Source organism: Balaenoptera ricei, chromosome 3 (genome assembly GCF_028023285.1).
Source record: "Balaenoptera ricei isolate mBalRic1 chromosome 3, mBalRic1.hap2, whole genome shotgun sequence".
Classification (NCBI taxonomy): Eukaryota; Metazoa; Chordata; class Mammalia; order Artiodactyla; family Balaenopteridae; genus Balaenoptera; species Balaenoptera ricei.
The window spans coordinates 92,745,714-92,761,171 of NC_082641.1; the positions used below are offsets into that span (position 1 = coordinate 92,745,714).

Sequence of the window (15,458 nt, forward strand, 5' to 3'; positions counted from 1 at the left end):
CAGCTATAGTAGATAATTGGCTGCCTCTGGCTATGTAGAGAGACAGAAGTTTCTCTAAGTAAGCACTAGGCTGAAAATTTGAATATCTCTGGCTTTCGTTATCTTTGTTGGACCTATTAGAGAACCTGGAAAAAAAAAAAAACCTCTGGATTCTCTTCTAAGAATATGTACATATACATAAATCTTTTAAGAACAATTTTATGAGGGTATAACATACAGTAAAGTACACAAATCTTAAGTATATAGCTGGATAAATTTTTACATATAAATACAATTGTATAAACACTGTCCAGATCAAGATGCAGAATATTTTCAGTTCCCAAGGAGGATCCCTTGTGTACCTTTTCAAACAGTACCTCTCTCCCCCTTTCACTGACCCACCCAGAGGTAAACCGCTATTCTGACTTTCAGCTCTGTACCTTAATTTAGTCTGTTTTTGACACTGCATAAGTGGAATAATAAAATATGTACTCTTTTGTGTGCTGCTTCTTTCACTTAGCATTATGCTTTGGGATTCTTTCATGTTATTGCCTGTAGCAGAAGTTCTTTGCTTTTTTCTTTTCAATTTCTGTGTGGTATTCCATTATATGAGTATAATACAATTTATCCATTCTGTTGACAGTATTTAGCTGTTATATATAAAGCTATTCTGAACATTCTTATACATGTCTTTTGGTGGATATGTGCACTCACTCATCTTATGTGTATAGCTAAGAAGTAGAATTACTGGGTCGCAGAGTACGTGTATGTGCAGCTGATAGTTTTCCAAAGTGGATATACCAATTTATGCTCCAAATTGCAATATATGAGAATTCCGGTTGCTCCACGTGCTTGTCAAACCTTGGTATTATCAGTCTGATAAATGTTTGCTATTCTAATGTGTGTTTTTTCCCCCCCATATGATTGCAGGGGGATTTTAGGTTTCCTAATGATTAATCATGTACTCACATCAGGATTTCAGATTAAGAACTTCATAGTTGGGTGATAGTTAACAGTATCTGTCTCTGGGTGTGGTTATGATCTCTTCTAATTTATTCACAATTTCATGGAATATTCTGTAATCTAGAAACTAAACTGTAAAGTTCACCACCATGGCGAATCCTTCTTAAAAAGGATAGAGAAAGAAGTGAGGAAAAGCAAATAACATGGTGTATATGTGTATATGTGTGTGTGTGTGTGTATAAGTTGGACAGAAACAGGACAAATCATTACCTGCTCCTTGATGGAAAGGGTCCAGTGTAATCCATCTTCCACCCAGTGGCTGCCTCATCCTTCAGGGGAAGGGGGACTTCCCTTGGGGAAGTCTTGGGGACTGAGGATTGGTTTCTTCTATTGGCAAGTTAGGTACTCACTGTTGGCAGGAGCCAGGTTAGCCTTTGTGAGAAGTCCTTGTGTGGAATCCATGCGTAGCCTCTGCTACGGTCACCATGGCCACTTCTAGTCAGTCTGTTGAGGATGTCCTGGGGGTGGCTGGTGACAGAGGCTAACTGACAGCCAGAGATTTGTAATTTTGTTTACTTGATTATTGAGAGGCCCCTCTGCGGTGGATGCCCTTCAGTGTACATCCACACGGGAGAAAAACATTTGTCACATACTGTGATCATCCTGAGAGGTCCCTCCATATATACCTCTTTCTAGATCTTCTTGTACCCTCTCTCCCAATACTGTTTTTTCCCAAGTTCTTGACCATCCAAGGTAACCATTAGCACTTGCCCATGATTCGGTGTAGATCCATAATTCTGGCCATTTCTCAGTGTTGATCAAGTGGACAAGCGAAAGTAGTGGTCGCAGTTGTGTCTGCTAGGATGATTTCTCTTCACAAAGTGTTTCAGGGATGCTGTTCATTGGAGATGTGAGGCTGCAACAGTCCTCTTTTGCTTGGTGCCAGATACCGTACAAACTATCTCTTAACCAGGCCCAAGTTTCCTTCTCAGTCAGCTGATCATAAGGAATTCTCCATGAAGCTCTAGGTGTGGTAATATAATAGGAGTAGGCATTAGAGGTGTCTGAGCCATCTGCTTATGTGATTTCTTGTGCCCCGTAGACCTGCTTTAGCCCAGTCTCTTTTACACCATTCACTTTTGATGGTTGATTGCTTCTGCACAGGCCCAACCTTACAGTCTGGTGGGTCAGATAACATTCAGATCATTATAGGCACCTCAGGTCACAAGTCACTTGATATCTTTTCATCAGGCTCTGCCAAAGGCTAGTTGCAAGCCAGGAGTCTTTTCTTAAAAAGACAGTTATCTGCAGAAGAGGGCATGGCTTTGTTCAAGAACCTTAGAGGTTTGTGCTGTGATTCTCTGGATTTTATTGGACGCAACTAATTGGACCTGCTGCATCTTAAGACCCAAGTGGCATAGCAGTTGGTACTGCAGACCAGACATGCTGCATAACCACCTCTTGCTCTGGGCCCTACTCACCACTGGTGATCTTTAAGGTTACCTAGTAAAGGTAACCTATAAGTGTGTATAAATGTATTGTCTTTAAAATGTAAAGAGGCTCATGAAGTGTTGTGCCTCTTTTTCAATAGTAAGCGGTTCCAGGTTCAGCAACTTGCCTTTCACTTTGGAGGGGATGTTCCAACATGTTCTAGACCACTGTATCTCCAGAAACTTTACTGACGTTGCAGCCCTTGAATTTTCATGGTGTTTTTTTCACCATCAAGCTTGGATGCATTATACTAAGACACCAAGGAATTTATGTCCTGTTCAACAAGTCTAGTCTGCATGGTGTAATCAATGCAGCAGACCAGTGTGATGGTCTGTAGGATGTGAAGACAAGCAAGGTCTCTGTAGACTAAGTATGGCAGAGAGGAGAGTTGTTAAAACCCCGAGGCAAGAATGTTGAAACTGTATTCTTGACCTTGACCTGAAATAAAAGTAAATGGTTTCTTGTGTTCCTTGCATATTGGTAGAGCATTTTCCAGATGAGTAGCTTCCTATCAGGTGTCAGGAGCTGGATTTACTCCAGAGAATGTACCTCATCTGGTAAAGCCAGCCACATTGGAGCCACTGCTTGAGCCATTCTCTAAGATCTGTCTGTTCTCTGCACGGACCAAAGAGGTGAATGTGATCCTTGAAAATTTCAAGTTTTTGGTGGTGGTATTAATGTCTACAGTTTTCCCATGGATGTAAAATTTCCTTTGGTTTACTATCCTAGTAGGGAGGTCACTTTGTCATTCCTATCATAATAGCCCATACCCAGTGGTCATGGAGCCATTGTGGGAAGTCTATCAGTGGTCGAGCATGTTTACTCAATAACACATTCAGAAACTGAAAAATAACCATAGGGTGGGTCCATGGATTTATTGGACCCACTGTGCGATGCAGGAGGCCAAAATATGATTCACCTGACTACAATAAACTTGACTTTGACTGTTAGTGTGGTGTTTTAGGTCCCTAGGATTTAGTGGAGCTCTAACTTTTCAAAAGTGGAAGGGGAAGGATTGCTGTCTGAGGGAATCAAAGCAAGTGGAACGTGGTTTGTTATGCTTTTGTTTCCAGCTCCAAGATCACTCAGTATACCTGTAAGAAGGGCAACCCTAGGAGTCGGTAAGGGCCAGCAGGTGAAGGAGTGGAATTCTTCGTGGGTGGTGGTCTGTTGCAAAAGGTAGTTCCTGCGGAGCTTGTAGTTGTGTTAGGAGAAAGCTTGAAAGAGCGTGTTTGTTTTCAAACATTCTTAATGCTCTCAGACCAGCTCCTAATGAGGAACCAGAAGTGACCTTCATCATATTGGAAATTGAGTTTCCGTTGTGAAACTCAATTTGTGCTGTACATAAACACATGTAGCACTCCACAGCCAGTGAAATATCAGTTTGAAGTGTGAAACATGCTTGTAGAAAAGAGGTGGTTAGGTGTTTCTTTTTCTGATGAGGAATAACTAGTTGTAAAGAAATTTCAGACTTACTATTTTTTTATTCAGGCAGTAATCTAAACGCAGTGGATTCATTTGAAACACTTGAGCTCCGGGCATTGCATTGCTTGAATTCAACCACTTTAGTTGCGTAGAAACTGTCTTTGAAATAGCTTTTGACTTCCAGTAACTTATCTTACTAGTTGCAAATAAATGTGAATACTTTTTAGCTTCTTTTCTTTTGCAAGTTGATGAAATAGATTATCTGGTAGTGACAATGAAATTTGAGTATAAATTTGTGTTCATTAAATTAATGTCTCTATGTGAAATTCTAGGGAAAAAGAAAAAGAACCTGCGCCCTAAGGCATTTGTTGGTGGTCAGATTTCCCTTCCTCCTACTTCTCTCCTTCTATTTTAGGGTTTTCCCTCTTTCTTCTGTTTGTTGTGTTACCTGTTCTTAAATCAAATTAAAAAAGAAAACACAAAGCTGCTTTCTTTAGTCATGAGTAATAGTTTTTCTTACCTGATGGTAATATGCTATGCTTATTAATGGCATTAGTGTTCTCTGAGACTTATAAAAGACATAGTTAAAAATGAAGATAAAACAGGTTTGCTAGTAGCGTCTTGGCATATATTTTGCAAAGACTTCAGCATCCATAAGCCATGTTTGAACTAGACCAACTATGAATCATGAAGTATTTATTGTTCACTTGTGCAGAGGCGGCTGTTTGTTTTGGAGTCCTAATCAGAAAATGGGATTTTCATCAATCAGAAGCCTTTCCTGGATATTTTTTGTACAGGGTAACTATATGGCAGGGAAAAACAAACAATACAAAAAGCGGTACTTGGCTGATAGTTAACTTATGTTCACTTTTTTAGGGGAGTGGGTGGGGTTTTGTCAAACTGAATTAAATGTTTCTTCCATGTCCTTCCTTACCTTGCCTCACATTTGGCTTTCTCCTGACATGCCTCTCCCCATCCTCCCTTGCCCGATGGTAGTATATCACTTAGCCAGGGAGTGCGGTCTGCTTTTACTTGCCTTATCACTGCCCCTTCCAGGTTGTTTCTCTTCCCTTCGTTTAGTGTCCTCTCTTGCTTTCTCCTTATCTTCAACTCAGTCTATTCCTGACATGTGGGTTCCTCCTCAACACAGATTTAGGTGGTCGGCAGCTCACACCCACTGTTTTCCCTGTAGCTGTCAGCCTAGGTGACTCCAACAGCCACCTGGAATCATAATAACTAACATTGAATGAGTTCTTGTTATGTGCCAGGCACTGTTTTTATTTTTTTTTAATTTTATTTATTTTATTTAATTTTTTTGGCCTCACTACACGGCATGTGGGATCTAGTTCCCCGACCAGGGATCGAACCCATGCCCCCTGGGTTGGAAGCATGGAGTCTTAGCCACTGGACCACCAGGGTAGTCCCCAGGCACTATTTTTATTTTTTTTAATTTTATTTATTTTTATTTTTTTGGCCTCGCTAAGCAGCATGTGGGATCTAGTTCCCTGACCGGGGATCGAACCCGCGCCCCCTGCATTGGAAGCACCGAGTCTTAGCCACTGGACCACCAGGGAAGTCCCCAGGCACTATTTTTAAAGCACGTTTATATAAAAGTCAATCCTCAGAATAGCCCTCTGAGGTAGGTACTGTCATTATTCCCATTACACAGATGAGGTTATTTGCTTGAAGTCACAAAACTCAACCAGCAGGTGTGGGTTTTGAACTCAGGTAATCTGATTCCAGAGTCCATGTTCTTAACCAGTGTATCCTGGGAGCTTTAAAAAGGGCTGATGCTTAAGGCACATGCCTGAAACTAATAAGAATCTCTTAGGAGCAGGACCCAGGTAGCTGTACTTAAGTCTCCCCAGGTGATTCCACCGTGCAGTTAAAGTTGAGAACCATTGCTCTACATCTGCACTACTTAGTATGGTAGTTTCTAGCTGATTGTGTTTATTTAAATTTAAATAAATTAAGGTTGGGGGCTTCCCTGGTGACGCAGTGGTTGAGAATCTGCCTGCCAATGCAGGGGACACGGGTTCGAGCCCTGGTCTGGGAAGATCCCACATGCCGCGGAGCAACTGAGCCCGTGAGCCACAACTACTGAGCCTGCGCATCTGGAGCCTGTGCTCCGCAACGGGAGAGGCCGCGACAGTGAGAGGCCCGCGCACCGCGATGAAGAGTGGCCCCCACTCGCCGCAACTGGAGAAAGCCCTCGCACAGAAACGAAGACCCAACACAGCCAAAAATAAATAAATAAATGAATGAATGAATGAATGAATGTTGAAATAAGTAAAAACTCAGTCCTTCAGTCTGCTTGGCACATCTCAAGTGCTCCGTTGCCCCCTGTGGCTAGTGACGGCTGTATTGGACCAGGTAGATACAGAATATTTCTGTCCTGGCAGCAGTTCTGTTGGACAGTGCTAGCTATACTATGACGCCTTCCATCCCTCACACTGTCTGCTTCCTTGACCCCATGAGCTTCACTGTTCCTTATAGCACTGACGTGGCTTAACCCTGGCCTTGTCATCACTTGGAACTTGTCTGCTTTGCAAAACCTTTAACTCATAAATCCCTCTTTAACCAGAGCCTCCTATTCTGTCTTCTCTCTAGCTCATTTACTTAGTCAGCCTCTCCGCCTACCCATTTTCCCCGTCAGCTTCCTCCAGGCTTTCACTCTTTTTTTCCATTCAGTTTTGGACTCCAGGATCGGTAACGTCCTGGACATTTCCTCTGTGTCTTCTGTTTTCTCTTTCTTTTCCTGCTGTGCCCACAGTGGCCAGCTCTGATGCTGGATGTGGAGGTGTTGACGTTCCTTGCTACCCCTGGCTCCAGTGCTGCTAGAGAAAATCATCTGTCTTCAAATAGATGTTGCCTTAATTTTTCAGTCTCATTTGGAAACTCATATCTGCACAGCAGTCCTTTAAGTCAGCGGTCCCCAACCTTTTTGGCACCAGGGACCGCTTTCATGGAAGACAGTTTTTCCACGGACTAGGGGTGAGGGGGTGGGGGGATGGTTTCGGGATGATTCAAGCACATTACATTTATTGTACACTTTATTTCTGTTATTATTACATTGTAATATATTATGAAATAATTAGGCAACTCACCATAATGCAGAATCAGTGGGAGCCCTGAGCTTGTTTTCAGTTGCCACTTGCTGATAGGGTTTTGATATGAGTCTGCAAACAATTGATTTATTATGGTGTCTGTGCAGTCAAACCTCTCTGCTAATGATAATCTGTATCTGCAGCCGCTCCCCAGCACTTGCATCACTGCCTTAGCTCCACCTCAGATCATCAGGCATTAGATTCTCATAAGAAGCGCGCAACCTAGATCCCTTGCATGTGCAGTTCACAGTAGGGTTCGTGCTCCTATGAGAATCTAATGCTGTGGCTGATCTGACAGGAGGCGGGGCTCAGGCGATAACCCGAGCCATGGGGAGCGGCTGTAAATACAGAGGAAGCTTCGCTTGCTTGCCCACTGCTCACCTCCCACCTCCTGCTGTGCGGCCCTGTTCCTGACAGACCACGGACCATTACTGGTTCTTGGCCCAGGGGTTGGGGACCCCTGCTTTAAGTCACACTTATACAGCTCTCTCTTTTCCCCCATAGTGGCTGCTGCAGACCTTTCCACCCCTGGCAGCCCGATCTCCCACCTCTGCCAGCCTCAGCAAATGCCCCCACCTCTCACCTGGAGGCAGTGCAGTGTAAACTCCTGTGCTTCCCTCCCCTCCACCTTCACACACCTCAGGAGCAGCGCCCACTCTTCGTTCCTTCCCTCATCTCAGAAGAGAAGCCCCACTCCTTTCTAAGGCTCACCTCTCCAGCAGGTCACCCAAGCCCCATCTTCCTATACTGGGGCTTTGCCAAGTCTCTCCTATCCTCTCCAAAAAAGTGAAAACAATGATACAAATGATCTTATTTACAAAACAGAAACAGACTCACAGACTTAGTAACATTATTGAACAGGGTGAGGCTCTAGGATGATTCTGTACTGGGAATACATAGCTTGCTTGGAGATAACTTGAAACATTCTTGATTTGCACATGTGTGCTTCTGAACGGACAGATGGAGTCCCTAATAGATGTTTGGGGGCTCACTGTCGAGGTTCACTTTCTCTGTCCATAGAACACCTGACCGCTTCATTAACACCACTGTCACATCACTCGTCACGTGCTGTCTCACTTTGCAGGTCTGCCTTGATCTCAGCCCCCTGCCCCCCACACACCTGCCTCACACACCTGCCTCCCCACTGTCCCTGCAGAGGGACTCATGGGACTTCCCAGATGTTTTAGGTTTTGTCTGCAGCTAAGAAACATTGAGGACTATTGTGTTTTTACATCACATTTTCTAATAAAATGGCTTTTCATGAAATAGGATTTGGGCCCGTTATTATTGATATCTGAAAATGATTATTTAGCAGTTTAGGAGGACTATCTTTGTTCTTAGAGATATAAAGAGAAATAAATAAAACATGAAAGCCATGGCTTTTGGGGTGATTATAAGCTATTAGGAAAAGAATATATGTGTACCATTGATTCTAATACAGGCACAAGGTGATAAGTGGACAGAGGTGGGGCATTTTATAGAAAGTTTCATGAAGGAGGTGGTTTGAGGAGAACCTTGAAGGACAGGTAAGAATTTCAGTGGGCAGAGACTAGAGTGAGGCTGAAGCAATCCAGGTAGAGGGACACCGTGAGTCGTGGTGGTAAGAAGTGTGGCACATGCTGGCTTATGTTGGATATTTCAGTTTGATTGATGCAAAGGTGTATTGGGATATTCACACAGAAGGATAATTTGAGTCACAGAATGGGGTGCCAGCCTATATAGTGCCGATGTGGTAAGTGGTAGGGAGCCTTTCAGGGCTTTTGTCAGAGGAAAAGTGTGAAGATGGGGTGCTGGGAAGATGCTCTGGCAGCAAGAAGGAAGTTGGAGGGTTTATGGGAGGGTTTGAGGCTGGGCATCTGTGGCTGGGTGAGGAGCCCAGGGAGGTGATGGTACTGGGACTCCTTTATTTTTCTGCTGGAGTGTGGGAGGCACAGGCTAGCCCTTGTCTGTGCCCCACTCCGATCTGACATTGAAACTATGGCCTTTGGATGCTCAGCTTCTCAAACTTAAGCTTTTCTCCAAATTTCTGCTAGTTCAGTCTTTCTGTCACCACTCTGCTCCACAAGTATTCAGTTATATTTTAAATGGATGCTCAAGGGTCAAGCAGTGAAAAGGGGGAAGAAGAGAAGCCACTTATAAAATGGATAATTAAAAGGAGCATGAATGGCTTTCATGGTGGCGCAGTGGATAAGAATCTGCCTGCCAATACAGGGGATACGGGTTCAAGCCCTGGTCCAGGAAGATCCCACATGCCGCGGAGCAACTAAGCCCGTGCGCCACAACTACTGAGCCTGTGCTCTAGAGCCCGTGAGCCACAACTACTGAATCCCACATGCCTAGAGCCCATGCTCTGCAACAAGAGAAGCCACTGCAATGAGAAGACCGCACACCGCAACGCAGAGTAGCCCTCGCTCGCCGCAACTAGAGAAAACCTGTGTACAGCAACAAAAACCCAATACAGCCAAAAATAAATAAATAAATAAATAAATAAATAAATTTTAAAAAAAGGTGCGTGAAGGTCCAAACGCATGTTTTTAAAAAAATATTTATTTATTTATTTATTTATTTATTGAAATATAGTTGATTTACAGTGATTCAGGTATACAGCACAGTGATTCAGTTTTATATATATATATATTCTTTTTCAGATTCTTTTCCATTATAGCAAACAGAAACATTTTTGAGAACAGAGGATAGAAATAAAATTATATACTTTTTGAGATATTTATTGTCTAACAAATTGGTTTATTATTATGGTGAACCTAAAAAATAACATATCTGATATAATGAAGTTTTTTAAAAAAATGTTTATTTATTTATTTATTTATTTTCTTATTAGTCATCCATTTTATACACATTAGTGTACACATGTCAATCCCAATCTCCCAATTCATCCCACCCCCCCACCCCCACTTCCCCCCTTGGTGTCCATACGTTTGTTCTCTACATCTGTGTCTCAATTTTGATATGAACAGAGCAAACACATGCTCTTAGCTGAAGCAAGTTAATGGCTCCAAGATGCTTGCAAAGTCATGCCTGTAGGCGATGGAATTGGGGGAGTGGAGAATCTGTAATTAAAGTATTAGTACTTACCTAAATTCTGCACTTTAATAAGCAGATATGAATTATCTACACCACTTGGTGAATTGCCAGCGTTGCTCAGTTTTTAAAAATTCAACTGATTCCTTCTGTATTTTTTTCATCTTTTTACCCACCATTGCTTTTCCACCATCAGTGCAGGTGTCAACACAGTGAAAGAGGCAGATAATGTGGGCCCTCTTAATGGATCACACTTTGAAGATGTTGGTGTGTGTGTATGTGTGTGTATCTAACCATCTTTTGGTTATTCCAGCTCACTTTTGTGGCTAGATGCTGCTACTCGTAGCTTTCACTTGCTTTGCTATTTGCTTATTGTTTCCTTACAGAACTATTTGTAGACCTCAGTGGTTCTATCCATACTGTGGCTCAGGGCACTGTTGGTTTACTGGTTTTGTGCCCAACTTTGGTTTGGGATTAGGGTCAGACATACAGCTGGCTATTCAGGCTGTAACTGTCAAAATGCCAAATGTTGGGCATTCACTCTCAGGTCTTCTGGCTTGGTGTTAAAAAGCTGTAAAGAGCACTGGGGATTTAAGAATTCATCTGGATGTAGCTCTCCTTTTAAAGCTGTGGCCTGAGAAGTCTCAGAGAGGATTTCTGTGCCTAAAACTTGTGTTCTCTGATGGAACAGGGAAATGATGATTTGCAAGTTTTGTTTCACTAACATTTATTTTTGGTTATGACTATAAAATAACATTATAAAGTGTTGATAGGCTTGTACATGGTATACAGGCCTATATATAGTATGCTGGGCTGCCATACCGTAGTATGGTGTACGGCTGCCATATTTCTGTTTATAGTGTGGTGCAGGGCTATAGTATGGTGGGCGGCTGCCCTGTTTCTGTTTATGAACCTCTATGGATAACATATTTTTATGAAAACCATAAGGCAGTATCTATTCTCACAGTTTAACTTCTTTCAATTTCTATTTATTAAGCTTTAGGCATCGTACAAGTTCTTTCGGGTTTTTTTGTTAGGTGAAAAGTATCTAATTTATCTAACTTTGAAGATCTTTTCTATCAGATATTTGATGAAAATATAACATATAGTTATATCTGTGTGAATAAATGATGAGGCATTCCAAATTACTGGAAATCTTGGAAAGAGAACGCAAAAATAATTGTGGATTCTTGTGACTAACAGTCTTGTTCCCAGTGTTTCTAGTAACCTAAGATTTCTGTGCAAATGAGTTGATCTCCCTTGTCCTTGTCAGTGAAATCAGAGAACTGTCTATCAACTCAACTCTACAAAATAGCTTCACAGCGACACCTAGATAAGTGATTGAAAAACTGGGGACTGTAGACCGGCCATGTTGACTCATAAAGGTGTGACCGTCACACAGAATATGTTAATGAACTGCGCTCATGTGCCCTCATTTCCCCCTGCAACGACCAGAAACCACTTTTACCTCACCCACACCTTCATCCACTTCTCCCCTCCCTATTTTATTTTGAGGCGGATCCCAGTCACCATACCATTTCATCCACAAATGATTCAGTAGGTATGTATTTCTAGCCCAGTGCCGTCCAACAGAATTTTCTGCTATGACAGAAGTATTTATTCTATATCTGTAGCCACTAGCTACATGTAGCTATTGAGCAGTTGGAATGTGGCTAGTGAGACTGAGAAAATAAAATTTTACTTGTGTTTAATTTTAATTAATTGAGAGTTAAACAGCCACAGGTGGTTAGTGGCTATGGTACTGGAGACCATGGCTTAAGAAGGTAAGAGCTCTTTTCATATAACATAATCCTGTTATCTTGCCAAGAATTTAATAGTTATTCCTTAATATTATCAAATATCCAGTCAGTATTAACATTTCCACTTTTTTCATAAGTGTGATAAAGTATGTATTTTTTAATAGTTTGGGTCAGACAACAAAGAGAAAGTACCTTGCAATTGGTAGGTGTGTGTGTTTTCAAAACTGTAGGTTCTCTTTCTCTGATTTACTAGTTATTTGTTGAAAATGTTGGGTGATTATCCTTTTTAGATACTGTATCCTACTCGTTTTATAGATGACACGGTCACGGGTCGGTTGTGTAAGCTGGGCTCAAAGCCAGGTTTGTCTCCAAATTAAGGTTCAAAGTGGGGCTGTCTGGATCCAGAGTTTGAATTCTTTTTTTTTTTTTAATTAATTTATTTATTTAATTAATTTATTTTTGGCTGCTTTGGGTCTTTGTTGCTGCACACGGGCTTTCTCTAGTTGTGGTGAGCAGGGGCTACTCTTCATTGCAGTGTGCGGGCTTCTCATTGTGGTGGCTTCTCTTGTTGCGGAGCATAGGCTCTAGGCGCGTGGGCTTCAGTAGTTGTGGCACGTGGGCTCAGTAGTTGTGGCTCACGGGCTCTAGAGCTCAGGCTCAGTAGTTGTGGCACACGGGCTTAGTTGCTCCGCGGCATGTGGGATCTTCCTGGACCAGGGATCAAACCCGTGTCCCCTGCGTTGGCAGGCAGATTCTTAACCACTGCAGCACCAGGGAAGCCCCAGAGTTTGAATTCTTAATCACTATGCTGCATGCTATATTTCCCCTTAAACACAGGGATGAGAAATTAATCTTGGTTGCCTCTTAGGAACCTCAACATGTTTGAAATTATGAAGCCAAATTTTACTGAGGACTTTCCAAGGCTATTGGGAGAATGAAACCAGTTAATGCTTGAAAGCACTTGAGGACCCTTAATGTAAAAGACTGTTACAGAAAGTGTTTACTTGTCTGTGAAGTCAACTGCCTACTATTCCCAGATTCCTATTTGTGTTTTGTATGTCAGTTGCTTTAAAATGGAATCTGTTCCTACAGGCCGCATTCTGAATATGACATTTTTATTTTAAATCGCTTAAACGTTATAGAAATCCTCTAAGAAACCTGTTTAGAAACTCTTCTGTTTGAAGTGCCTTGTGCATTTTCTAGATTGTTTTTCTCTCCTGGGTTAGGAGAGATTTGTTTGTGTCCATAAGGTGGAATGCTAAAATGCACTCTTGGGACTGAAAGCCTCTGAAGTTTAGCAACTTGACACAAAACCTGAGTGTCTACGTGTGCTGGAATTTTCCTATTTTGTATGCCCATCTGCTAGCTGGAAGCCTGCAAGCTAATCCCCGTGAGTCTTAGTGGCCGCCCTTCCCGCAAGACCACCCCTTCCTTCCTCAACCCAAGTGGCCGTGGAGCCTGCTGCAGCTCAACATGCCAAAGAGGAGGAGACGCCTCCAGCTCTAATTCCTTTCACGTGTATTGGATTAAACTGGTACCTAACGCAGCACACGGGGACATTGCCTGGCTGATAAACGGGTCTGGAACATGTGCCTGGTGCAGTTGCTACTCTATGAAACCCCCTGTCAGCCCACCCACTCAGGACTGCCGGGCATCTCAAACCCACCCCACTGGATTGGGCTGATCACAGTTTCTAGAAATACATGGCAGTCAATGCTTTAGAAAAGTTATCTGGAGGTACCAGTGATAAGATAAGGTATATTTCATATGTCTACAATTCAATGGAAAGAGAGATAGAAGGAGAACGAATAGTGAAAAGGAACGAAGAAATGGAAGGAAAAGAAATTGACAAGCCAGCTGGGACAACATTTATTGTGTCCAGGAAACATGGTTGTCTTCCTGCACACTGTATGTGGTATTTCTCTTTGTTGCCCACTATCTTTAAGGAAATGGTCTTTAATGGAAAGGGTTACTTTACTGATTAACCTCTCTTTTTAAAAAGTAAAGTTTTTAACAGTTCTTATTTAAGTGTCTCCCAAGAATATATTTCTCTGACAATTTATAGTTTCCAATTGCAGATAACTTTGCATGGTGTTTTATGAATTATTTTGGTCCGTTCTATAAGATGGAATTGATATTTGGCTTTAAATAAAGATATTTGAAGGAATTTTGACATAATTAATTGCACATTCAATCCTGTTATACTGTCTTCCCTAAGCTGATATACAGAATTTTAGATTACTGTCCAGAAATATTTTTCAGTATTTTTTTTAGATACAGGATTCTGTCTTTAGAGTGCCCTACTTTTCAAGGCATGTAGTTAAGGATGAACAATATAGCTTTTAATATTTAAAATGACTTCCTTTCAGATAGTTGGATGTGAGCCATCAACAAAGATGTTTATAATAGTTTACATGCTTTGTTCATTTGTGAGGTTATGAAAGAGGTATTAGAGCATCCTACTACCATGATATGACATGACATGACAACTAAAGCGTCAGAGCTACATTTGATGACCTCTGGTATTAAAATCATTGTCTGTATGCACACAGAAAATATGTATTTTTGTAAACTTATTTCTTGAAGAATTGGTTGTGAGGGAGGTAAGCAACATTTGTATTAGTTTCAAGTAGGAAGTTTAATGCATTATAATTGAACACAATGAATTATATGTGGGATTTTTGGAATCTGATAAGGATTTATTCAATAAATTCAACTAAAATTTATGAAGTGCGGTATCTGCCAGGCTCAGGGGACAGAGTAATGAACTAAAACAAAGTCCCTATTCCATCTGGCAAGAGGAGACCTATTACAGAATGAAAAAATTATATACAATAAGTGTTAAGAAGAAGAATAAAGTTGGGTGAAGGGGCTAAGAGTGATGGGATGTGGGGAGGATTGCTGTTTTAGAGCAGTAGTTGGGGACTTTTGATGAGATAACATTTGACCAGAAACTTGAATGAAGGGAGAAAACCATCTGGCTATTTGTTAGAAAGAAATATTCTTGCACAGTGAACAGTAGGTGTGAAGGTCCTTGTGTATATGTAAATGGATACTTATTTATGAACAATACTTAAGTTTATATTAGGGCTGAATGAATGCTATGGGCTTGCTGTCTAATTTGGATCTTTATCCAGGGAGTACATACAGGAGTAAGATAAACTGTACATCATTTTAAGTGGATCATTTGTAAGCAAAATTCACATCACAAAATAAAATTGGCAGACATGCATATATAGTTGTATGAGAACTAGTAAAGGTGAAAGGTAAAAATAAAACCTTAATATGTTGTTATTTAGCATTGAAAAAATTTATTATATTCAGAGCAGGGATCTGTTTTTGTTACTATTTAATCTTTATATGAGAACTGGAAAATCATATTGAAGGAAGCAATCTAAGACAGATTCCCTGTTAGGCGTTGGAATGGGTTGAATTGTGTCTCCCCGAAAGATACTGAAGTCCTAACCCCCAGTACCTGTGAATGTGACCTTCATTGGGAATAGGGTCTTTGCAGATGATCTAGTTAAGATGAGGTCATTAGGGTGGGTCCTTATCCAGTATGGCTGTGCCCTTATAAAAAGAAGGAAGATGATGTGAACACAAGGAGAATGCCATCTACAAGTCAAGGAAAGCCTGAGGCTATGAGAATCTAAGAGAGAGACATGGAATAAATTTTCCCTGTAACCCTCAGGAG

General features: G+C 41.4%; 1 protein-coding gene across 2 annotated transcripts in view; it reads left to right on the plus strand.

The window, feature by feature from the left end:
• The window catches only part of EPB41L4A (erythrocyte membrane protein band 4.1 like 4A), a 263,842-nt gene that overhangs the window by 53,511 nt on the left and 194,873 nt on the right, over nt 1-15,458 (plus strand). The window lies entirely within an intron of this gene.